General features: G+C 33.4%; 1 protein-coding gene across 1 annotated transcript in view; it reads right to left on the reverse strand.

Moving 5' to 3' along the window:
* The window catches only part of LOC145255066 (RNA helicase Mov10l1-like), a 157,601-nt gene extending 130,750 nt beyond the window's left edge, over positions 1-26,851 (reverse strand). Inside the window, exon 1 of the mRNA XM_080113923.1 lies at positions 26,458-26,851. The gene's annotated coding sequence lies outside the window, so the exon portion shown is untranslated. The remainder of the gene's footprint in view (positions 1-26,457) is intronic.
* Positions 26,852-27,215: the final 364 nt, after the last annotated feature.

The following is a 27,215-nucleotide window of genomic DNA, read 5'->3' on the forward strand; positions in this document are numbered from 1 at the left end:
TGATCCAAAGCCTGACACTCAAAATTGCAGGTGCTGGCTGTACACTTTCAAAACTACCCCCTCCCACCGCGCACAAAGTGAATGAATGTAAACCTAGATTATGACAGATCTAACAAAATATATTGCAATCTGCAAAAAAGTTTTTACAAAGATAAGAAAACTCATCAAAATATTTACATTTAACAATGACCCTAAACATTATGAAAAGTCATATTTTCAATTGAGCAAAATATGGTTTCCATGAGTAATAATAATGCTTTCAATCTAACAGAATCTGAAATCGTAAGAGTAAAACTAGAGAAAAGCTAGCAATTCAGTTTAAAACCAAATCAATTACTTTCCATTGAAAGCCAAGAAAAGTCAACTCATTGATAAATAAATAAAAAAATCAATAATTAGCTACTCTACCCCTCCTAATCAATCATTGAACTGAACCACAGGAAACGGTGCTTAATCGAAATCAATAGCATATTTCAGTTCCATCTTTGAAATAATCATTAAATAAAGCAATGTATGTTTTGAATCAAAACTTTTGATCCAGATTAATGAGGAGGGGAGGGGGTAAAAAAAAACCCAAAACAAACAAACTCAAAAGGTATTATTCGTGTCTTAATTTTTATTTTTATTAGTTATTTGAACTATTTTGACATCCAAATGAGATACAAATTATTAATGACCCTCACCACACCTGAAAAGGGTAGTAAAAAAAACAAAAAAACAATATATCCCTTTAAAATTTTTAAATGGTTTTAGCTTTCAGAAATGAACTAGGCAGACATTTTGATGATTATTTGCAGGTCTCAACCGCCACCTCTGGAACATGAGGTGAAGTAGAGTTTAATCTAATTTGGTACTAGAGTTTTTACCAGCCCCCGCCCCCCAGCAAAAAGTAGATTAATTAAATCTAAATTAGATTTTTAAAACAATTGTGTATGCGTTTGGAGAGGACGGAGCTCAAGTCGTTGTATATTAAGTGGCTGTGTAAGTGGAAGATAAGTATGTAAATAAGTCGAAGTTACAAATCTACTTGATAGAAATTCAGAGCATAAACTCATGAATCAATCAGCTGAGTTAGTTTTTAAGTGGATAAAAAGTTTAGATTTATAGATTAAAAAAAAAAAAAAATGTAATTCTTATAAAAAAAAATAATTTTAAACATGCAATTTTATTGGGGTAAACGTTGGGATTATATGCCTAAACAATAGTGATGGGAGGATTCCAATATCCCCCCCCCCACGATTCTGATACAATTACTGATTCTGATCTTTATAAATCTCTACATATTTAACCATAAAGTTGGAATTTTTTCCCTCAATTACTGCAAAAATACATGTCAAATGTGCAGATATTTTTCTAAACATAAAAATACATTGGGGGGGGGGGCTATCGATTTTAGTATTACTAGTAGTTTAAAGTCAATAAATATTGATTATTACTACAAGCAATGAAAGATTTTGCTTTAAACAAAATCAAATAAAATAGACAATTGAAAGAATCATTTTTGGCATCAGAAAACGGGCAAAAGTTTTTCAGATTCTGATACCCCCCAAAATTCCGATTTTTCCAGTCCTGATTGTAATTAATCGTCCCAACACTACGAAACAGTTTATTCAAAAAAAATTGTACAAAATTGGTGTATAGAAGCAAATGCTATGATAAACGTTTTGAAGTTAAAATCAATTAAATATTACATAGTAATAAGGGGGGGGCAACTTTTTAACACTGTTTTGAGACGTACAAAAATAATCATTGCTTCATAATTCATGTATTCCATTTAAGATCAGGAGTAATGGTCAAGCCCAGAAGCTTGTCAAAACTTGAGGCCTCCTGAAGACGAGAGCCATTCATTTCAATTGATGCCAAATGTGGATTAGAATGTTGATGATGTAAAGAGAGAAGCTTGGTTTTAGATGCATTAAAAGTAACCAGCCACTCCTTTCCCCATTGTACTACGTGCTCAAGATCAGAGGAGAGAGAATTGGAGAGAACTTGGTCGTTTACTGTCTTAGATGTGCTACCATAAATGGTAGTGTCGTCAGCATAAATGTCTACAAATGATGTAAGGATGTGATTTGGAAGATCATTAATGTAGATCAGGAAAAGAGTTGGGCCCAGGATGGACACCTGAGGGACACCGGCATTAATACTGTGAGCTTCTGATTTTTGCCCCTCAACTACTACTCTTATGAACCTATCAGAAAGAAATGATTTAATAATTGAGAAGACTTTTCCAGCTATACCATAGCTAGCGATCTTATGAAGTAAACCTTTATGCCATACCCTATCAAAGGCTTTAGATATGTCAAGAGCAATTGCCCTAGAGAGATTTGCTAATCCTATGCGATATAACTGTAAGCACATCTGCTGTAGATCTAGCAGAACGGAAACCATATTGAGTGTCACTTGTTGAGATGGTTGATTACTTCTGTATTTAACACAGATTCTAGCAACTTACTCATGACGCACAGGAGACTTATTGGCCTGTACTGAGAGGGGGATGAGCGATCACCTGAATTCTTAAATACAGGGCATACTGATGAAATTTTCCAGGGAGATGGGAAACTATTCTCCTTAAGACAACGTTTAAACAGTTTTGTAAGTATGGGCGCTAGTTCAGGTTGAAGTTTTTTTGAGTACTATAATTGGAATACCGTCAGGGCCAGTTGCTTTACTGGAATCAAGGTTTTTGATTAGCTTGGCAACATCACGTACAGATATACATATATCACATAGCGTTTTCTGATACAGGAGGAAATATTGGGGGTTGGCGGCCTTAGTCGGAAAGGGTAGAATTAGCTGCAAAGTTCTTGACAAAGAGTTTGGCTTTGTCTGATGCTGACGAGATTACCTCAGGTCCATTGATAATAGTTGGGATGGAGCACACGCTTCTGTTCAGGATTCTGTTTGCTATTTGCCAAAACTGGTGGGAACCAAGCCGCTGCTCAGCTACTTTGGACTTAACAGATTGAGCATACAACTCTCTTGCGTTCCTTATTACTTTCTTACAATGGTTGCTGACAATCCTGAAAACGGCTTTAGTTTCCATACATCTATTACGTTTGAAGCAGTGGAAAAAGTGATTTCTGTGCGCAATGGCAGCAGCACATTCTGGAGAGAACCATGGCTGGCTGTTAGGTTTTTGCTGAAACTTTTTAGAGGGTATATGAAATGGTCAATACCTACAATTAACCATTCAGTCAGGTCTAATACTATAGAGGACACATCCTTTTTAAACATGGAATGCAGAGGTAGATCAGATATAAATGTACGGAAGCTATCCCAGTCAGCCTTAGTGTATCGATATACTGTACGATGGAGAGGTACGTCTGGGGACTTATTACATTTCATTTTTATCTTAATTGATACAACAGAGTGGTCGGAAGATCCAAGAGGCGACAGAACAGAAACTGAACATAGTTCAGGGCAAGTTGTGAGAAAAAGGTCTAGTAGGCTCGCATACTGGCCGTCATTGTCGGGCACACGGGTGGGTTCCTGAACAATCTGAGTGAGGTCATAGGCAATGGAGAAATCATGACAGAACCTCCCCTCATCATCGGTCTTGTTTGAGTGGGTCAACCATTCGACGTTGTGAACATTGAAGTCTCCACATACGTGAATGTTAGCTGAAGGATAAGCAGATAGGACTTGGTCAATTTTCTCAGATATGCTTTGAAAGATAGTAACTCCACTGTTGTGGGGGCGATAGAGAGTAAATATAAATGCAGTAGTGTGAGCTAAAGCAACCCGGAAGCACATATAGGGTAAGTTAGGATCTTCCCTGGAGATGTCCCTCCCACATGGAAAGCTATCTTTAATATAGGCACATATTCCATGCCCATGGCGATCTTGGGGGTCAGATTACATATAATGGACCTCATATAAATAGTGATGAAGTGAGCATGTGCTAATTTTGATACGGGGGGGGGGGGGTCACATTGAGTGCATAATAGCCCAGAGTCATAAAACAGAATCGGTTTCAGGATTGAATGAAAGATGGATGACAGGGATGTAGAGACAAGCAGCCAAACAATATGAGGATACGATGTCACGTTTTCAAACAAGAGAAAACTAAGGTTTTCAGATCAGTTCTAATGGGACATGATCAAATGTAGAAAATTGACGACCTCGGCAAATATTATAGATGTCACTGTCTGCATCATGCATTTCTTAGGTTAGAAAGTTTTATAAGTAAATAATTATTAAGATGACATTAATCTCTGCTAATAAATTCTCTCTAAACAAAAAATTTTGAAAACAGAGTGAACGTCTCCCCCCCCCCCCCTAAAAAAAAAGTTTTATTCACCTTGGGAAAAAGATGAGCTGATTTGTGTCCACTAGCCAAAACAGCAAAAAAGTGTAAAAGACCTGCATGTATAAACACTTATTCATGAATATATATATAAAAAAAAAAAAAAAAAACTTATTTGATTTATTTATTAACATTAGCTTACTAAGAAATATTATCCACAGAAAAATATTTTATTTTGAAAGTAAAATAAACTATTAAACAAGATTCGAATAAAATTTTAATACAAATTAAAATTTTAATAATCTATTCAGTTACCGTGTATTTGTTCACATCAATGATACTCCTCACATTGTTTAATGCATTTCTCAGCCTGAAATGCCCTTAGATTCATTGCTTATCCTCAATCTTATAGTGTTAAGTGGAACAGATGGCTTGAACCATTACATGACAGAATGTCAGTTTGCTACTTTTTTTTTTTTTTTTTTTTTTTTTTTTTTTTTTACACAGTGATCACCACTTATCAAGGCCCGGAAGCTACTCAGGGATAAGGGTTATTGCAAGTACATCACGTTAGTGAGGAGATTTTATGAAGTGTTTAATTAGGGGGGGGCGGTTCATTAGGAATTTGTTAACATTAGACTTGAAGACATCCAAGTTGTAGTCCGGAGGGAAGCAGGCAGACGGAACAGAGTTCCACAGGCGTGCAGTAGCAGTATCAGAATTTTGGGGAAATGTTCAGGCGAGTCGCCATTTTGAATATACACCTATATTTCTATCAGATTTTAATAATAGTAAAACGTAATTTAAACCCGTAAATTTTATTTCAATAAAACGAGCAAAGACCAAATTTTAATATCATAAAAGCTTTAATAGAGAAATAAACAATTTTATTTATTTTTCCTTCGATTTCTTCACTTAAAATATCACGGATTGTCGAACAAGTAACACAGTTGAATCTTACGGTATATATTTCAAATGGCAAAATGTCACTCACCTGCTCTATGAGTAAGATATGCTTTCTTTTAATCTTCCTGTATGAGAATTTATTCATATTTATGTATTATAATCCATGTATTTTTAAATGGAAGGATTTTTCCAACACACATCGCGACCACGAGTATATTTCAAGCAACTTGTAACGACACCGGAAGTGAAAAATTATCTCTTACTTATGTACGGAGGCCTATAAGTGTAAAAAAAAAAACACTAATTCAGAAACCTTAATAATCTCGATATTGGATTATATTCCTTCAAATTTTCCACTTTTAAAGGTTTTCGGAGGCGCTGAAAACGGAAATAACCATTTATATATACGGCAAACGAAACTAGTAGTTTCCAAGATAAAAAATTTTACAAATGGTCACAAATTGGGGGGTCACTTTTCTATAATGATGTGACGTCAAATGGGCACCCACTTTATGGCCACATTGCAATGAACAGATTTGGCCGTAATTTTAAATAGAAATTACGAGTTTTTTTTATTTTATCTTGCCTTTGATAACATTTATTTGCTATATTTTTGTTTTTAGACCACTTTCTTTTTAATCTATGTGTACAGACAGAGACAGTAATAATACAAACGTAACTTTTTATCGCCGAAACATTTTCGGCGATAAAGTGTAGAAATTACCTGAAAAATTAATGTTTTTTACTCAAATAAAGTTTAAAAAGTCAAAATAAAATTTAAATACAACTTTCTCATCAGTTACAGAAAGTTAAAAAATACGGGTAGTAAAAAAACAAAAAAACTCACCATTATTCCAATAAAATTCTTTAAAGACTAGTAAATATGTCTGCTCCCAAGAATGCTTAGTGTCGGGTAGGATCAGTAGCAGTCAGTTACGTTTTGCCTGTTTGCCTGACTTAAGGGAGATAACTTGTCCTTTTTTTTATTTTTGTGCCTTTACGCTATCATACATAAAAACTGAGAGTTTTCATTTTTCATTAACACGAATTACGATATGACGCAGATATGCAATGTTATTTTTTTTTTTTAATATCTTAAAGAAATACCTGAATTTTTTTTTTATTATACTATAAATCTGCATTATCCGGTTTCGTCTTTTTTTTTTTTTTTTATATCGAAAAAAAGGAAACCAGGAATTAAATATCAAAATATAAACTGATCGACGATTAATTACTGGAACATTCTAAACAAAAATTAAGCTTCCACGTAAAAAAAAAAAAAAAAAAAAAAAAAAAAAAAAAAAAAAACACGTGGTTATCGAAAAAAGAAGGATTTAAATTTTGGACTTTACCGGTAAATTTACAGATAAGTGATATTTTTTGTTGTTTTAAATTTGAGTATTTTATTTATTCATGTTTTATCTTCAATTTGTGATATATAAAACGTGCCAAACAAAATTAATTATTAAAATTCTCATAGACATTCCAAAATGGGGGGGTGAATTTATAAAACAACGTTTGTCTAAAATATTATATTTAGTTTATCGGAAAGAGCATAAAATTTTACATTCACCCTGAAAAAAACGTAACAATTGAACGAATAGGAAAATTTTGATAGATTTTTAAAGTTTAAAAATTGAAAAATATTCATCTCATAAAAATCAATTGATTTCACTACGTAACAAAATGGCTTCCCAGAGCGCACGCACGCACTTTGTAAACAATGTTTTTTAAACAATGAAAAATAATATTTCTATTATTTTTTAAACAACTTAAATAGTTTATTTTGGAAGCATATTCTATAAAGAAAATAAATAACCCACTTTAGAAAGAGAAATTACGAGTTTTCTATATTTTAATCGCAGTTTTCTGTTAGGGGTGTCAAAAATTCCCCCAAAATTCTGATACTGCTAGGCGTGCAGTTCTAAGAAAGAAGCTTTGCTCATGAAATCCGCGTTTTGATTTAGGCACAGATATAGAGTGGGGGAAATTTTTCACAGTGGATTCAGCTAGACGGGTGTTTTTCGTGAAAGATTGGCGAGGGGGGACCAGGAATTGGAGTTCAGACGAGCACCTGCCATGAAAATAACGATAAAACAAGGATAGGCTCGCAACGTCTCTTATGTGGGAGAGGGGTTGCAGGGTAGAGAAAAGGGCATCCCCCACTAAACCACGAAGTCTATTTTGTACTCTGTCAAGGCATGATAGGCTGTTTTACTGCTTATACTTTCCAGTAATACTGTAGCCTACTTATACTCCAGAATGGCGTTTGCTTACAACACTTGGTATTCTCAAATGGTCACTCATCTAAATAGTGATCAAGCTCAATATCATTTAACTTCGGTGATCGAACAGGAAGTGATGTTTAAATTTGATTTTAGCCCTAAATCCACCACCTCTCCCTACAAGAAAACATTCCCAAATAAAGTGATTCATAAAGTATCCATAACGGTTCCCAGCAACTGAATGGAATTTTTTTTTTTTTTTTTTTTTTTTTTTTTTTAATTTTCACCCCAAACAAGGCACAGTGCCACTTTGAAGTAGGAGACTACTATCGGGGACATAATTTGCAGGGGCATTATGAAAGGAGATGAGTAGCAAGATGTTTGTTCACATTACATTTGAACTTCTGCATATCAGTACAGTTGGGAAAGCAGAATCCCGGAAGGGAGTTCCAAAAACTTGCAGTTCTGGGGAAGAAACTATTGGAGTAAAAGGCTTTCTTGCACCTTTCTACTGTAAAGGGGTGGGGCTTAGTTGCTTGTCGGGTTTGTCGGGGGTAGTCATGTCGAGGAGGCACAAGTTACCATTAAAGTACTTGTAGAACAGGCAGAGGGATGCAACATTTCGTTGATGGGACAGAGGCTGAAGCCTAGATGACAGTTTAGGACCTATCAGGTTGGCGACTCTTTTTTGAACCCTGTCCAGGAGTGAGAGACAAGCAGCAGATGCACCAGCCCAAATGTGAACTCCACACATGGGCGAATGGTGGCCTCAGAGTTACAGGATACTTTCAGGCATAAGTAATTTTCTAGCACGGCAGAAAGAGCCCACCTTTTTTGCAGCTCAATGTATCTATTCCAGTTCATATTCCCTGTAAACATTAGGCAAGGAGTTTAAAAGAAGTACTTTCAGGCAATGTGTTCTTTGCCATTGCTATTGGTGGTAGAGAAGGTTTCTTGTAGTTATTGAAGGAAACAAGCTTAGTATTGGCAGCGTTAATGTGACCATCCATTTTTGTCCTCATTCCACTACAGATTGGAGATCATCCTCTAGTGTTTCTACCATTTCCTTAGATATGTGTTCATTTGTTTTCCCCTCATGCCTGTTATAGAGAGTGGTGTCATCGGCAAATATACCCATCTCCGAAACAATTTTATCAGAGAGGTCATTTATGAATATCAGGTGTTGCAATATTTTGGACGAACTAATGGGGTATGATCCCACACAGTCGGACGATTCTATTTATAAACGATGCTGCTAGGAACTGACGAATCGAATTAATTCACGTTCTGCTACCAACGAATCAGAAACCAGAATTGCTTCATAAATATTAAACCTTTTCTGGAGCAATTTCACATGTTTTTTTCCGTCTCGACACGGTAAGAATATTTTGCTCTGTGGAACTGTCTACTGCAAACCAGTCACCTCTCAAGACTTGTTTAGAACAACGAACCATCAGAAAAGTTTCTGAAACTAAACATGGCTTACACTTGTCAGCATGAAAACAGACATTAAATCGAATATGAAAACAAATCCGAAAGGTTTTTAGGATTACTTTGATAGTGTTTCAACAAAAAAGAAAAAAGAAATGTTTATTGGCAAATGTGAAAAAAAAAAAAAAAAAAAAAAGAAACCTTTTAATTATTGGAAGGAAACTGATCTAACTATAAAAACAATCTGAAGTGTTGTTTACTTAATTTCATGTATTTAGGATATATCGAGTCGTTCAAGTTGTTATTCAATATGTATCAATTTGATTGTTTTTCAGTAATCAAGTGTTATCAAGATCAAAGTAATCCTTACATAGATCATTTATAACCTGTCATAGTTTTTTTTGGCGGGGGGGGGGGGGTGATCAAATTTGTATTGATTGATAACAGATCCAGATTTTATTTTTATTTGTACTCACTAGGAGTTCTCACACACTGACAACAACCGGAGGTGTTACTTGGAATCTTTTCAAATTTCCAGTACTGACTACCTCTTTCAATAACTTTTGCAAATGACAATAGACACTCGCCATTGACTTTTCACTGACAAGAACCATTGGTCTTCACTGGAATATAGGTGACAATAGGCCTTCTCAAGATCCCAGTACTTTTCATACTCATCCAGTGGAGGTCTGGTTAGTGCTTTCCCTCCCGTCATTCAATCCTCCTTCATCTTTTACACCCATTTTGTGTGGTATCAGCCGAGACAGTTTATAAGATGTTTTTGCAGTTTCAGTTTCCTCGAGTTAAATGTGTTTTCATCTGTTTATTTTATTTCTATTGTAGTCTCCATGTGATTGGTTAGTGATTGTAATTTATGTGAATTAATTTCAGCATTCGAGGGTTTTTACTTAATTTAATTAATTATTACTGACTGCTGTAAAAAAAAAAAAAAAAAGAAAAAAAAAAGTGTTTATTGGTTTTGCTTTTCGATTGATTGGTGATATAATGAAACTGCAGCAAAGTGTTAAAGCTAAGTACATTTTATTATCATTTATTATTATTATTACCTTACCCAATATCTGCTGCTTTAATTCGGTTTTGTTTCAGTTTGTAGCTTTGTCTTTTGACTTCAGTTTGTAGCTTTGTCTTTGACTTTTGAGCCATTATTGATGTTACGTAATACATAACTATTTATATGTAGCTGTTGGACTCTCATACATAATGTATGAGGGTTCAACAATTAAACTAGTTAAAAATATGTAATGATATTCCAAAGATTTTGTACACTAATCAAGACCTGTGCCAATGGTCATTCAGTGCAACAGAACAGATGGATTTTGCTTTTATCCTTTCAACTTTTAAAACGATTACTAATTGCATAAAATTCAGTATTTTTGAAAAGTCATTGATCCCTTCAGGCATTTTTCTCTAAACTTACTGAAGATTAAATTTGTAACAGCTGTAACATTTAAAACTGGACGATAACATCAGTGACGCAGCAAACACAAAATAAATATTATATTCCTTTAATGGAAACCATCACAAAATGGTCCATAGCCATAGTTGGCTAAGCTTGATTAAAAGTTTTCACCAGTGCAATACATTTTCTATTGCTTTGAAACATATTTGGAAATCGACCAAAGTCTTACTGAAAATAAATATGGCTTTTGATCCGACCTCTTGAATTTATTAAAAAAAATAAAAAGAAAAAATATAAAAAAAATAAAAGGTAGACTTTAGACTTTCCCCATTCACTATCATCATTACAATTTAATACTTAGTCATACCTATCACAAGAAAGGCGACAAAACATCTAAACACTATATTAATGTATATATACCCAGGGTTAATCTCTTGACCATTATTTTTGATTTTCATGATTCTTGATGCATATATTTGCTTATACCACACTGTTCTTAACATGAGGGCAAATCGAATGCACACTTACCCAAGGCAATAACTGAATCACTAGAAAATGGCCTCCAGTTTATAGTGGAATGAAACTAAAAATGCAGATTACATTTAATTGAAGGCAATATTACATCCCAGTGTTTTTGTTTTCTTACAAGTACTTCAGCGAGATGTTCTCCGAACTTACATTTATGTCCCTCAACCAACCTGATGAGTAGTAAAATCACACCACTTCACTGTAAAGGTCTCCAGATACTGGAAGGATTTCTAAAAAGATTCTTTCCTATAATCTTTGCCTTTGAAATTCACTCCCTGCTTGCTGTCTCCCTGACTGCACCATGCTACAGAAATTTAAATGTATTGTAAACCAGCATCGCCCTGCACAACTTCCCATTCATGATACCTTGAAAAATCTTGGCCCTAATCATAGTAGCCCTTCATATCTCAGTGGCAGTATACCTTGTTAGAAATGAGTGAGGGTGACAAAACCGTTTTTTGTTCTGTTTTCATATGAGAATATTTGTATCTATTAAAAGTAAAAGAAATTCTTTTTTATTATCTATATATTAATAGGATAGCATCTGCGTTATTTATTTCATTTCGCTTACGTCAGAGTGACTGTTGCTTAATTGTTATGGACTTGTGTGATAAATAATTTTACCAAGAATTCTTTATAAGTTTTGGTTTTAATTATAGCTAATGGCACCCCAGTAATCTATTTTATTTTTATAACTATTTTTATCAAGAATTCTTAAGTTTTGGTTTCAATTATGGCTGAAGGAACTCAAGTTTATAATATATCTTTTTTTTTTTTTCATAAGTTTTGGTTTAAGCTGATGCACCAAAGTCATATGGATATATTTTTTTTATTTTTGAAATCACAACTTTCTAATACATAAAAATCGATAGAACATTATAATATATACGAAATCTGCAAGAATTAAAATATATTTAAGCATACTTTATGACCAGGCTATGTCGGGCATCCCTGCTAGCTTAGACTTTTGCAGTTTTAAAAGAGCTACAATAATATCAGATCGGCTCCATTTACGCTGAACATCTACAGAATGCCAACATCAATATATTGATTATGAACAAGTCTCCTGTGGAATTTCCACATGTCCCACTAGTTATCAATTATTAAGATGAAGCCATTCTTCTTTTGCGTATGAAATTTAAATTTGCATACATGATTATAAAAACAAAATGGACACATGTACATTCATTTTTATTATATGGATAAGATTTTAAATAAGCATTTGCAAATAGAGAAAAATAAATAATGCAACATTCTTTTCCTCCTCTTCCACTATCATATCAAGTAACGTTTTACTTAGGTTGAGAACAGCTGAATAACTGACAACTCCTTGTAAAAGGGGAAGAAATTCCCAATGAGCTGTTGTTTCCCTTCTCTTGAGATTTCTACTTAGTTTTCAATCAGACCACACACTTAAATTACAACTTTAATATCAACTGACAGTTTAAGTCAAGTGCAAAATTCTCACTCTTCTCAACTGGAAATAACTTAACCTATGATCCAAAGCCTGACACTCAAAATTGCAGGTGCTGGCTGTACACTTTCAAAACTACCCCCTCCCACCGCGCACAAAGTGAATGAATGTAAACCTAGATTATGACAGATCTAACAAAATATATTGCAATCTGCAAAAAAGTTTTTACAAAGATAAGAAAACTCATCAAAATATTTACATTTAACAATGACCCTAAACATTATGAAAAGTCATATTTTCAATTGAGCAAAATATGGTTTCCATGAGTAATAATAATGCTTTCAATCTAACAGAATCTGAAATCGTAAGAGTAAAACTAGAGAAAAGCTAGCAATTCAGTTTAAAACCAAATCAATTACTTTCCATTGAAAGCCAAGAAAAGTCAACTCATTGATAAATAAATAAAAAAATCAATAATTAGCTACTCTACCCCTCCTAATCAATCATTGAACTGAACCACAGGAAACGGTGCTTAATCGAAATCAATAGCATATTTCAGTTCCATCTTTGAAATAATCATTAAATAAAGCAAGGTATGTTTTGAATCAAAACTTTTGATCCAGATTAATGAGGAGGGGAGGGGGTAAAAAAAAACCCAAAACAAACAAACTCAAAAGGTATTATTCGTGTCTTAATTTTTATTTTTATTAGTTATTTGAACTATTTTGACATCCAAATGAGATACAAATTATTAATGACCCTCACCACACCTGAAAAGGGTAGTAAAAAAAACAAAAAAACAATATATCCCTTTAAAATTTTTAAATGGTTTTAGCTTTCAGAAATGAACTAGGCAGACATTTTGATGATTATTTGCAGGTCTCAACCGCCACCTCTGGAACATGAGGTGAAGTAGAGTTTAATCTAATTTGGTACTAGAGTTTTTACCAGCCCCCGCCCCCCAGCAAAAAGTAGATTAATTAAATCTAAATTAGATTTTTAAAACAATTGTGTATGCGTTTGGAGAGGACGGAGCTCAAGTCGTTGTATATTAAGTGGCTGTGTAAGTGGAAGATAAGTATGTAAATAAGTCGAAGTTACAAATCTACTTGATAGAAATTCAGAGCATAAACTCATGAATCAATCAGCTGAGTTAGTTTTTAAGTGGATAAAAAGTTTAGATTTATAGATTAAAAAAAAAAAAAAATGTAATTCTTATAAAAAAAAATAATTTTAAACATGCAATTTTATTGGGGTAAACGTTGGGATTATATGCCTAAACAATAGTGATGGGAGGATTCCAATATCCCCCCCCCCCCACGATTCTGATACAATTACTGATTCTGATCTTTATAAATCTCTACATATTTAACCATAAAGTTGGAATTTTTTCCCTCAATTACTGCAAAAATACATGTCAAATGTGCAGATATTTTTCTAAACATAAAAATACATTGGGGGGGGGGGGGCTATCGATTTTAGTATTACTAGTAGTTTAAAGTCAATAAATATTGATTATTACTACAAGCAATGAAAGATTTTGCTTTAAACAAAATCAAATAAAATAGACAATTGAAAGAATCATTTTTGGCATCAGAAAACGGGCAAAAGTTTTTCAGATTCTGATACCCCCCAAAATTCCGATTTTTCCAGTCCTGATTGTAATTAATCGTCCCAACACTACGAAACAGTTTATTCAAAAAAAATTGTACAAAATTGGTGTATAGAAGCAAATGCTATGATAAACGTTTTGAAGTTAAAATCAATTAAATATTACATAGTAATAAGGGGGGGGCAACTTTTTAACACTGTTTTGAGACGTACAAAAATAATCATTGCTTCATAAGCAACACAAAATCTGGAATGTAAACAATGAATAATAAAACGAAGTTTTATAGTGAATTATAAAAATAAGTATTTATAAAAACATTTCTTTCACAACTTTAGCATAGATACCCGGCATTGCCCGGGTGGAGAGAGGTGGTATACTAAGGATATTAGGCAACACCAAGAAAAAAAAAATAAATAAATAAAATTAAAAAAAAAAAATAAAGTTTTGTTTCAATCAAATAGCAGCGAGTGCCCGTGTGACCGCAAAAAAAAAAAAAAAAAAAAAAAAAAAAATCAAATAAAATTAGCCACAGTAGGCAAGCTTGAACCTGTAATGCAAAAGAGGATAAAAAAAAAAAAAGCTAACGCGCGAGTTGTCATGAGGAGTCGAAATGAGGTTTCCGAAACGTACATTAAGATTGCTAAGCATTTGACTTGCAAAAATGTCGAAGCAAAAAGTGACCCTGTCTTTGCAAAAAACGGCCCAGTCAACCAGCACAATCTTTTTGGCCAATGTTTACATATTTTTCACAGAGAGATTGATCTTTCTAATGATACCAATTTTGTCACGGTCCAATGCAAATGCATCTGTGAAAAATTTTTGCTGGACATACAAACACAAACTAACACACATTTTCCCTTTTCTAGCCTGGCGTTGCCTGGGTGTGTGGAGGTGTGTGTAAGAGTGTTGGTTGAGCAAAAAAAAAATAAAGACACGTCCTTCTGAAAATACCTTCCCGTTGGATATTACAAGGCATTCCAGCTTATCTAAGGTAATCAGCGTCTTAGAAAAAGTGTTGAAATTTTATGATTTGTTATGTCACCGTAGTGCTGACAATTTTAATAGGGCCAAATTATTGCTATTTGCTAATATGCAAATGGAGGCTTTCCCTCAGGAATTAGGTTACTTGAAACAACCATCCGGGAAAGTGCCTCCCATTAGAATGACTGCCTTGGGGTTATTCCTTGATAAAGACGGGTTAATTAGAACCAGAGGCAGAATACAGAATTCTGATATTCTGCCCTTCGAGGTCAAGTTTCCTCTTTTGTTGGGAAAATATCATTATTTAACAAAACTGGCAATTAAGGAAGCTCATCTTAACTGTTGCCACATGGAGGTTAATTCAACCTTCAGTAAGTTAAGGCTGTCTGGGGTTTGGATCCCTCAGGGGAGACAAGCCGTAAAAGCCTTTGTGCATACTTGCACCGTATGTAAAAAAAATAAATGCTTTGCCTTGTAAGGCACCTGCAGGATCAGTATTGCCTGCTCATAGGGTGAACTTTGTTCGCCCATTCAAACAAGTTGGTGTGGATTTCACCAGTCAATTTTCTATTAAAGTTGGAGGGGTAGAAGTTAAAATGTACATATTACTCTTTACATGCATGAGTTTGCGTGCAATTCACTTGGAATTATTGCCGGATATGAGCACCCGCTCTTTTATGCTGGCCTTTATTAGGTTTACCAATTTATTTGGTATCCCTACGCATGTATATTCAGATAACATGAAATCCTTTGTTGCGTCCGGAATATTGTTATCGAACGTGTTAGAATCGGACGAGTTGAAAGAACAATTTAAATCCATACACATCGTCTATCGAACAATTCCCCTTTACTCTGCCTGGAAGGGGGGAACCTGGGAGAAACTAATTAAAACTATCAAACAATGTTTGAGGAAACTGTTGGGCAGAAGAAAGTTGGATTATTTTGAATTTCTGACTGCACTTTCTGATGCGCAAAGGCAATAAATGACAGACCCTTCACTTATATTGCTTCTGCCGACAAAGACTTTAGTATTTTAACTCCGAATCATTTTCTTCAAACAGGATATCAACCTAGTTTGCTTATGCTAAATTATGTCCTGATCCTCCAAATAGGACTGCTTTATTACATTCCCTCGAAATGAGGAATAAATTTGTTGAAAAATTCAATCGTACCCGGCATAATGATTACCTCTTGTCATTAAGAGAAGTCGATGCCAAAATCGGGAGCAATTGTGCCCCCAAGTTATCTGTTGGAGTGACAGTACTTATTAAGACTCCCAACGAAACCAGACAATTTTGGAATCTTGGTAAAATAATCAAATTAATTACTGGAAGCGACAATAATGTTCGTTCCACAGTTGTTCTTAAGGATAGGTGCGAACAGGTCCATTCCTTAAAAAACCTTGTGCCCTTGGAACTTAAGGGTAATGATGATATTGCATCAACTGAGTTTATAGAAGAAGGAGGTCCCTTTTTCTGTCCAACCTGTTCTGTTCCTAATGATGAAACATCACCAATGGTGTGCTGCGATTTCTGTGACAGCTGGTACCATTTCAGTTGCGTGGGAGTTAATCATCAAGATTAACTTAGGGGAGTGGTTTTGTTCTAATTGTAAGGATGAGACTCCTCAGGTCGGTCCATATAGTGGAAATTAGCTTATGCCTGGATGCATGAGAAGTCTGAAGTTTAAGCTGAAAACTGACGACAGATAGTGACACATATATTAATATTAAAAAAAAATTTTTTTTAATTGGATTACAGTTGTAATTAAATTGTATTGGGAAAAAGTAATGATTACCCATTACTTTTTCCTCTCCTCCTTGGCAGTGTAATATTAAGAAAATTAACTGAATTAAGTTATAATTATTGAATCTCAATTTGAATTGTCAAAAAAAAAACAAAAAAAAAAAAAACAATAAATTTAACTGAATGAAAACATTGAAATTATAAAATTGTCTAAGTTAAGACTTATGTTTATTGGATTAACTTGCTATTCGTTGTTTATCAGACCGTTTTATGAATTAACTTTTATTAGGAAAAAAGTAATGATTATCCATAACTTTTTTCCTCTCCTCCTTGGCAGTGTGTGAGAAATTCCATATTCATCTGCAATGTTTCTTTTAGGCCGCCTACACAGTTTGCTAGCAAGTCTGTGATTGGTTTAAATTTGAATATGTCAGGTGATTTTGACTTGGCACCCTTTTTGTATTCATGCTTATTTTTCAGTCTAAGAAAAAACACGGAACGGGATAGACTCATCCCAGTGGCATCTGTCGAGGGAGCCAAGATAATTCCTTCGTGGACATCAAACAGTCGGTGAACAAAGGACTCAGCTCTACAAACAGAGACACCCTATTTGCTGAACCTATTCAAAACAAGGAGGACATTCTACTACCGTTCGGCATGTTATCCGATTATTGGAACTTATCTTATTTTTTCATGAGTCCTATGGGACTCACTTTATGCCTGAATATAGGCGCCATCATTCCTGCAGTGTTCTCCATGAACAACATGGATCCTTCCAAAGGAACAATGAACTAACATTCCATCAAAGGAATTCTAACTAAAGGCTCCATGCGTATGGAAGCAAATTCGGCCACCGTTTTTGCAAAGAACTTACCAGAACCAAAGAACTTTCATTGCTGTTACATTGTGAATAAAATTTGAGTTTAAAGGTATGACTGTTTGTGGAATTCATTTGCTTCTGCATCTAGCTGAATCCACTGTGAAAAATTTCCCCCACTCTATATCTGTGCCTAAATCAAAACGCGGATTCCATGAACAAAGCTTCTTTCTTAGAACTGCACGCCTGTGGAACTCTGTTCCGTCTGCCTGCTTCCCACCGGACTACAACTTGGATGTCTTCAAGTCCAACGTTAACAAATTCCTAATGAACCGCCCCCCTTAAGTAAACTCTTCATCAAATCTCCACACTAACGTAATGTACTTGCAATAACCCTTATCCCCGAGTGGCTTCCAGGCCTTGATAAGTGGTGATCACTGTGTAATAAAAAAAAGGGAGGAAAATTGAACGGGTAGGAAAGAAATTTCTTACACAAGTCCAACTCATAGTTCACATTGGAAATGTCTACTTTTAAAGGTTTTCGGGTATGCTTACAACGAATAAACATGTTAAGAACGTCTTCCGGAATAGACATCCCCAAACTCCATGTTAAGAACGGCTTTCGGAATTTGGCACTTCGGACATATGACCGTTTTGTTCAATGAGAAGCCCCTACTTAAATTTTGTTCCGAAAATTTTACTATTGCATAAAAATTCTTATATTTACAACTTATGCACATATCGATGGTCGTGTGCAATCTTCTCAATTACTTTCGATTTTGGGGGGATTATGTGCAAAAAAAAAAAAAAAAAAAAAAGGATTAAAACAGAACGAAATTTAAATTTCCGTTTTTAAAACAACCGAAAAACAGAGCATTTTCCCCAAGTTTTACCAAAACAAAGTTTTGGTCATCCCCATACCTAAAAATGTGTTTGACTTCACTTCCACTGAATGGCTTTGTAAACAAACAAGTGCTTGCTAAACTAAAGCCGCTTGGATCTTTTTAATGTCTTGTCACACTTTACCCCCAAAAGTGAAATATTGGAAAAGCTCCAAATTCACACATCCAGACTGATGTATCAACGCACTTTTATATTTGCAAAATTAACAAGTAAAAATTTGTACATATATTTCAATTCTATTTTTAATAAACACCGAAAAAATAAAATATAATAAATAAAACGGGACAAAATACGCTGCCTGCACTGTTTTGTCCTATCTGTCATCACTTGCAAGGCGAGACAAAACTAATCGGAAAAATTTGGCAGACGTTTTAAAGCTACAATCTTCAATATACCAAATTAGTTTTCACTCAAACTTTGTGAGAAAGGAAAGACGAAAAACAGACGCGATTAAAAAAACATGCTGGAACAACAGCAGCAGAACTACAATTATTAGACCAAATAAATAAAACTGTCAGTCAATACAATTTGCAGAAAGATAAGATCGATTTTATTATCTTAGGATTTTACAAAGTGAAAGTTAGGATTTTTATCATCGCATTTAAAGCCGGGAGAAAGCTTAAAAAAAATCAAAATCATTTTATCGTATGTGAAGATACGAACATTTTTTTTTCTTTTTTTTCTGGGTAAAAAACGTTTTCGGTGAAAAAAAGATTAAAAAAAAAATAAATAAATAAAAAAATCGTGGAGGTGACAGTGACTCACGTAAAATGTTGTCGCCAGAGAAAAATCAAAATTTAGAAAATCTCAACTATTCGTATCTTAAAACAATCAGTAATTTGTAACAAAAACAATCATGAACAAATACGAAAAGAAGAGCATTATTATTTCAAGTAATTCAGTCATCAAAAATGGTTGAAAGAACTAACTAAACAACAACAAAACAAGTTATACCGGTGACCTTTGACAGAAATTCTATAATAAAGCAATAAAATAAAATACCATTAAATAATTTTCGCACATATGCTTTATATATACATGCATACATATTAGCAGGAAGACCCGACGTTGCTTGGGGATTGAATGAAAGAAGGGCACATTACTTTTTCTAACCCCCCCCCCCTCCAATTCACCCCCTGACATAGTTAAAAGAAAGTGACACTTAGGAAAAGTCCCTTAATTAGTTACCTTATTGTTTAAATTTCATTAAAATCGAGGTATGTAAAATTTTGGATCAAATAAAGAATAGATACCCTGTATCAGACGACGCCGCCTGGCGGTGGCAAGCACACATTTCAACTAACATCGGTGATTCGACCTTGACATTGGCACACGCACATAGCGTCGATTGTTTGTAAACAAGTCAAATAGCAAACATGCTCGAATATTCGCCAGCAATTTATATATATTTACAAAACTATTGAAGATTTAAAAGAAAAAAAAAATATTTACAAAACATTTTTTTTTTTTTTTTAAGTAAGTAACAAAACGAACGTATTTAAATAAAAGATATTTAAATAAATGGGTGTCTTCCGTTTCGGATTTTGGCGACCAAATCTTTAAATCTCGATTGTTTATACTTGTGATTTTATTATGCATAAAAATTGTCTCGGCCTAGAAGGATTTCTCCTTCACTGACCACAGACATGCATCGCAATTTAAATATCGAGTTGTATTATAATAATAAATAATAATAAACCTTTTTAATAAGTTTTATTCAAACAGTTTTTATTTGAACTTAATGGACTGTTTTTTTTTTTTGTTTTTGTTTTTTATTTATTAACTGTTTTATTCTTTTTTATCAAACAAAAATTGAACTTTTATAATGAAATCTATATTATGGACTGTTTTTCAAACATCGAAATTTTAAAATTAAAGTTTTATTTAAAAAAAAAAAAAAAGAAAAAAGACGAGGTGTTTTTTCTTTGAGATATTTTTTTTCACCATTTATCATTTTGAAATTTTATTCAACAATGAAATAATAAAAAAAAAACTTTTCGTTAAATATATTTTTAAAAAATTATTATAAAATATCTATAAAGTCTATTTTTTATGCCTGTAAAAGTTTGTTGAAAGTTTAAATAAAGTTTATAATAATTTAATTGAAAAAAAACACCTCGTCTTTTTTTTTTTTTTTAAATAAAACTTTAATTTGAAAATTTCGATGTTTGAAAAACAGTCCATAATGTCATTATAAAAGTTCTATTTTTGATTGATAAAAAGAATAAAATAGTTATTAAAAAGTCCTGTAAATATATTAAAAACGCACTCAGAAAGACGCCCATTTATTTAAATCTTTTATTTAAAAAAAAATATTGCTCGCGAATATTCGTCAAAATTTAATATTTAAAAATATTTTTAAAATATATTAATTGTCGCTGAAGTTAATGTTTTAAAAAATAATTAAATAAATATTGAATTGTCTAAAAACGCACACAAACCCCCCCCACCACCACCACCAAAAAAAAAAAAAAAAAAAAAAAAACCATGGTACATTAAAATAAATCTTGGTCGAAAAAATCCGAAACAGAAGACACCCATTTCATTTACTTAAATATCTTTTATTTAAATACGTTCATTTTATTACTTAAAAAAAATGTTTTGTAAATATATATTTTTTCTTTTAAATCTTCAAAAGTTTTATAAGTATATTAAAAAAAAAAAAAATTGCTGGCGAATATTCGAGCATGTTTGCTATTTGACGTGTTTACAAACAACCGACGCTATGTGCGTGTGCCAATGTCAAGGTCGAATTACCGGTGTTAGATGAAATGTGCGCTTGTCACCGCCAGGCGGCGTCGTCTGCTACAGGGTATCTATTCTTTACTTGATCCAAAATTTTTAAGTGGTACTGCTCATGGGGGTGGAGGGAATGGCACGTAAAGATTCTGTGCCATTTGTATTGTCTTTCCGGAATTATACATATGATTAAAATTCCATCAAAATAGGATATATTTGAGGTTTTGAGGAGTTGCAGTTAAGAAATGTTTTTAAGAGAAGTTTATTCTGCTTAATAACTGGTTGAGCAAAAACTGATGATTTTCATTTCATGTGTTGTTATGCTTCGAAACGTGTTACGCACGTTTCGAAGCATCATTAAACTCTTATGTCTGATACTTGATTTAAATCCACAAGGAAAGTTCGAAGTAAAAGAACTAATACGATTGCGATGTTGCACGGAATATTAAATACTGCAGATAAAATTAAGCTCAATGGTTAACAAACAGGTTATGTTAAGCAGAGCTTTTATATAATCGAGTGAATTTATATATATATAAGCTGGACGTGTGTGTGTGTGTGTGTGTGTGTGTGTGGTCACGAATGCTCCTATATGGTTGACTATTATAGAAAACTGATCACATATGATAGAAGATGTATCGAGACACAGGAATGGGTATGTTTGATCTGGCATAATGATGATTCATTAAAATTGTGGGGTCTGCGTATGCGCCTGGTCCACAAAGTATGGAAATAAAAAATTTAAAAATTTAAAAAAAAAAAAAAAAAAAAAAAACGTTTACAAGTGTTTTTGATATAGATGTACATAAGAATACTTTGATAAGTATGTTTTAACTTAAATAAGGATGGTATAATAAAGTTGTGGGGTCTGTGTTCGCGCCTGGCCTCCATAGAATGGAAATAGGCACAAACTTTAATAAAGACTTTTCATATCTATCTGCGTAAGTATACTTTGATAATTATGTTTCAGTTTGAAGAAATATGGTATAAAATTATAGGGTGTTCGTTCGCACCTGACCTCCATAGAATGGAAATATGTCACAAAGTTTAACAAGGTTTTTTAATATAGATCCACAGAATATTGTGATAAGTGCTTCACAGTGTGAACAGGTATGGTATAATAAATTATGGCGTTATTTTATTTTTACTTTCATCATATTTTGCTTTGGTTTTGATACCCCTAAATTCGAAGCTATCTCTTTACAACCCTTCCTTTTCATAACCTATCATACTTTCATAAATCAGAGTCCATTTTCTGTAGGCTGTTTTTGAACCCAGTCAACGAACGACGGGTACTTTTGCTAGTATATATATATATATATATATATATATATATATATATATATATATATATATATATATATATGAGAGCGAGGTAGATGGTTGATTTTGTGAGAAGACACATTAAAAAAAAATCGATCTGTCGCCTATTTGTATAATATACAATGTATAAAAGCACCAAAATCACTTAAGTATAATTTTCTACTCGACGAATTTTCGTATTTTTTTTTTATTACTGTTTTCGACATGACAATTAAGTAACTGATATTGTTTTTGCTTTAAATGACAAAAAAAAATTTTTTTTTAATCGATCCGTCGCCCCCCCCCCTTTTTTTTTTTAACAAAAACCGTAATTTTTTTTTTGGGTCCCCCGATTTATCGGAGAGGGACCTATATTTTCAGTGGTGTCCATGCGTCCGAATGATTGCCAGATAACCGTCCATTAGTTTTCCCTGAAATTTTGCCACAAATTATATTTCATTGTGCACAGTAAAATTTATTTCATTTTTTTGCGAAAATTCTCCTTGCGTCCCCAGGGGCCCATAAACTTTGATCCATCGATTAGATTTTTCTGAAACTTGGTCAAAATGTGGAACCCATCGTTCTTAATATATGGGTGACTCTGGTAAAATTTTGGTGCGCGCCCCCAGGGACTTTCAGTGCTAAAAACTCCCCCTTTCTGTGTCTCTTTTTTCATATTTCTCAACGAAAACTTGTTGTCTGACTATATAGTGGTTTTTCACGGTGGTCAACTCAAATATAAATGTTAAGGCTTGAAACGGTATCGTTATCCGTTTACATTTGGGATTCGGCGTTCCCAGGGGGTTCAAAAGAGGTAAAAAAAAAAAAAAAAAAAGAAAAAAAAAAAAAAAGAAAAAAAAAAAAAAAAAGAAAAAAAGAAAAAAAAGAAAAGCCCCCAAATGGCCAAAAATGACACTTTTTGCCCCATAGCGGTTGATCTATCCATTAGATTTTCCTGAAACTTGGCCAAAATGTGAAGACCTCAGTATGGGTGATCCTGGTAAAATTCTGGTTCGCATCCCTCTGGGACTTTTAGGACTAAAAGAAGAAAAGCCTTTTTGGAGCTATTTTTTTTCAGTTTACTCAAAAACTTGATATGTGTGCCTACATAGGGGTTTTCCGTGGTGGGGAATTCAAATATACATGTCTTAAGGCGTGAAACTGCACCGTTTGTCCATTTCCTCTGGGATTCGGCATTCCCAGAAGCTCAAAAGGGGTCACAAATACTCCAAAATCGTAAAAATTACACTTTTTACCCCATAACTTTTGCACCATCCATTAGATTTTTCTTAAACTTGGCGAAAATGTGAAGACAACGTTGGCCCTTCACATTTCTCACATTCATCATTTTTTCACTATTTTTTGTGGCATCATCTCACATGCAGATTGCAGCAATGCAGCACCAAAGAGGGACCACGCACGCGCGGCTTTTTTTTTTATGGGGATCAGCTCAAAAAGTTGAAAAGTAAATGCTTTTACAAAAATATGGACATTAAAATTAAAATAGAGCCGTTAAACTTCATTAATATAAACCTACCTCAATTTCCAATTAAGTATTAAGTTGGAAATTGATTTCGTTTTGTAATCTTTGCCAATCTTTCATGAAAAACACCCATCTAGCTGAAACCACCGTCAGTAATTTTCCCCACTCTTTATCTGTGCCTAAATCAAAACGTAGATTCCATGAACAAAGCTTCTTTCTTAAAAGTGCACGCCTGTGGAACTCTCTTCAGTTTGCATGTTTCCCACCTGACTACAACTTGAATGTCTTCAAATCCAACGTAAACAAATTCCTGATGAATCGCCCCCCTTAAGTAAGACACTTTATCAAATCTCCAATACTAACGATTACTACGATAATATCCCATTGATTACTGTACAGTGTACACGCAATCAATAACCCTTATACCGGAATGGTTTCCGGGCCTTGATAAGTGGTGTTGGTGTGGTGCACTGGTGACCCCCATGTAGAAAAAAAAAAAAAAAAAAAATGGTGCTAATGCACTTACTGATCCGCGCTATTTTTTTAAATCGTATTTCCAAGTATAATTAGTTTTATATGTTTTTTTGGTATTTTTTTAGATTAGGCCCACCTCCAGAATTTTCTTTTAAATGACAACTTGAATAAGGTTTTCGACTATGCTGACTACGAAAATTGCATTGAAATTTTGCAGAAATAATTAGTTATCGAGATATAAAAAGTTATTATGCATTGTATTTTTGGCGGCCATCTTTTTTACGCGCATGGCGCACGCGCGTAAAAATGGCCGCCAAAGAATACAATGCAAGGCATAATACAACTTTTTATATTTCGATAACTACTTATTTCTGCAAAATTTCAATGCGATTTTCGTATTTAGCATAGTCGAAAACCTATTAAAGTCGTCATTTAAAAGAAAATTGTTGAGGTGGACCTAATCTGAAAATTTACCGTTTTTTTTTTTTTTTTTTTTTTTTTTTAGTCAATTGTACCTATTTACTATGCCTCCCCACGGGACAGAGTTAGACACCAGGGTCGTTTTTTAATGTGGAGAAAAGGTACAAAAATAAAAATTGTCTCAGTCGTGAAGGATTTCTCCTCCACCGAAAGAGAACAAGAAATGGAAGTGCAGCAACTGCAGCATCTGAAGAACAGATGCTACACTTTGATCTTGTTTATATATTTTATTGAGAAAGAAAAAATTGAACATAAAAAACGTACAAAAAATTCAATTCAACAAAATTAGGCACAAGGCCCTACAAGAAATTGGGAGGGGGAGGGTACAGGGTCTTTTTGACTATGTAACAGATGAGACTTTGAAGTCTTACTCTTGACTGGCAACATTTACCAAAATACCTCAATCACTCTGTGGATCCTAATCTAACTAATAACCCCAGCCCAGCGCCCAGCGTTCAATGTAAAATTTAACTATGTACAATTTGTATATTCATTTCTGTATGTTGTGTGTGCATTTTTTTTTTTTTTTTTCTTTGTGTGTGTGTATGTGTAAGAAAATAAAGTTCGATTTCATTAGAAAGAGTTCTTGAATTAATTGGCATAAAATGTTCGTGGAAAGGCCACAAAACATCCTCCCTTCCCCATGTTAAGAAGAGCTTTTTAAATAATAACGTTATTATTTCAGCACGGATCAATAAGTGCACTAAGTGCACTAGTACCAATAAATAAATAAAGACTATTGTTCTCGTTCGAAAACGAATTTGTGTTTATTAAATTTAGGTGGGAACACAGTGTCACCACAGTAGTTACAAAACACCTTCACCTCCCTATGGTAAGAATGGCTTTCAAAATAATTACTTGAGCACGGTGACAAAAGTGCATAAGTACCAGAAATTCCATTGTATTATTAATAAAACGCCTTACCAAAATAATCTTGACTATTCAGAAAGGAAAAAAGAAAGTGAAAGAAATGAAACATGGGAGGGGGTATATTTTCTTGTCTTTCAAAATAAATCAATTTAATTCCGTGATAAAAATGAAGACTAAGGAATACAGATTTTTAGAATGACTTTTTCTGTGTGCGTGGTTAGGGTTAATAAATAAATGCCAAAATTTTCCTCGAGCCACTGGAAAAACCTATAAAACAAGAAAACAAATATCTGAAACCAGTTTTTTTTTTTTTTTAATTGGAATTTATAAATTAATTTGATAAAATGGATTTTAACGTAGTGGATGCACTCGCGTAAAGGAGCAAACATAACTTCTCTTTAAAAAAAAAAAAAAAAAAATTAAATCCACCACGATGCATTTCTATGTCTGCGTAAACAAGTCAGCCGTTTTAATCTTGTAAGATCTGTTATAAACGTGTTTTTTTGGGGGGGGGGGGGCAAAAATAATTTTATTTTTACGTTGTACTTTTAACATTAACAAAAGGAAATAATCAATTAACAGGTATTTTCAGCGAGAGGCAATATGCAATAAAATAATTATATTGCCGACAGAATTGTAATAGCAATCAGTATTCCATTGTTAATTTCCCAATTGTAGCAACATTTTGTTTCAATTCGAAATCTAAACAATGTTATTCTATGTAACGAGTAGAAAGAACACAAATTCAGTTAACTAAAAAAAAAAAAAGAAAAAGATAATAAAAAACGCACTTAACGTTTTTAAAAGATGTAATTAAACAAAACAAGTTCACATGACAGGAAAAAATGCCAAATTTTCTGATATCGAAATGAACTTACCTGTCATTACTGTTGACAAATAAAATGGTACATTGCCTTTTATTTTATTTGCAGAGTATCAAAAGGTACCGTGCTACGAGTAATAGCAGCGTAGGCAGAGTTTTTAGCGTCCTTTAATTTGTAAGAAATCAAACTTCCGTTGACTTGAGAGTTACCCGCCCTTGCTTAAGCAATTTCCCGAAATAAATACTTCTATAAAATTAAAATAATTTCTCTTGGAAACGGCGTATTTATGTTTTCAGAATAAAATGATGAAAATAAACGTGTGTTCGGAATTTGATACATCACTACTACTTATACAGAACTACATTATTATTATTATTATCATTATTATTGCAGATTTATTTCCACGGTTTACATTTAACCTTTAAGAACTTCTAGTCATGACAAAGTCATCTTATTTATTTATTTATTTATTTATTAATATGTCTACGCGCTCTTGCACGTGGTTCTGAAAAAGAAAACAATTTTTTTATTAATGTATAACGCCCTCCTCTCTCTCTCTGTCTCTCTCTCTCTCCTGTTACTTTTTAAACATGACTCCCCCGCCGACCACTTGTCTAATTCATGCGCAAAATTTTGCAACTGCTTATGTTATCATAATTTTATAACACTGAACAAAATCGTATCACACAAAAATATCAAATTAAAAGTTAAAAAGCAAATGGTACTTTTATTTGACTGTTTTTGTTTGTGTATATATATATATATATATATATATATATATATATATATATATATATATATATATAAACAAA

This window comes from Euprymna scolopes, chromosome 1 (genome assembly GCF_053919585.1).
Source record: "Euprymna scolopes isolate OS-2025 chromosome 1, ASM5391958v1, whole genome shotgun sequence".
NCBI lineage: Eukaryota > Metazoa > Mollusca > Cephalopoda > Sepiida > Sepiolidae > Euprymna > Euprymna scolopes.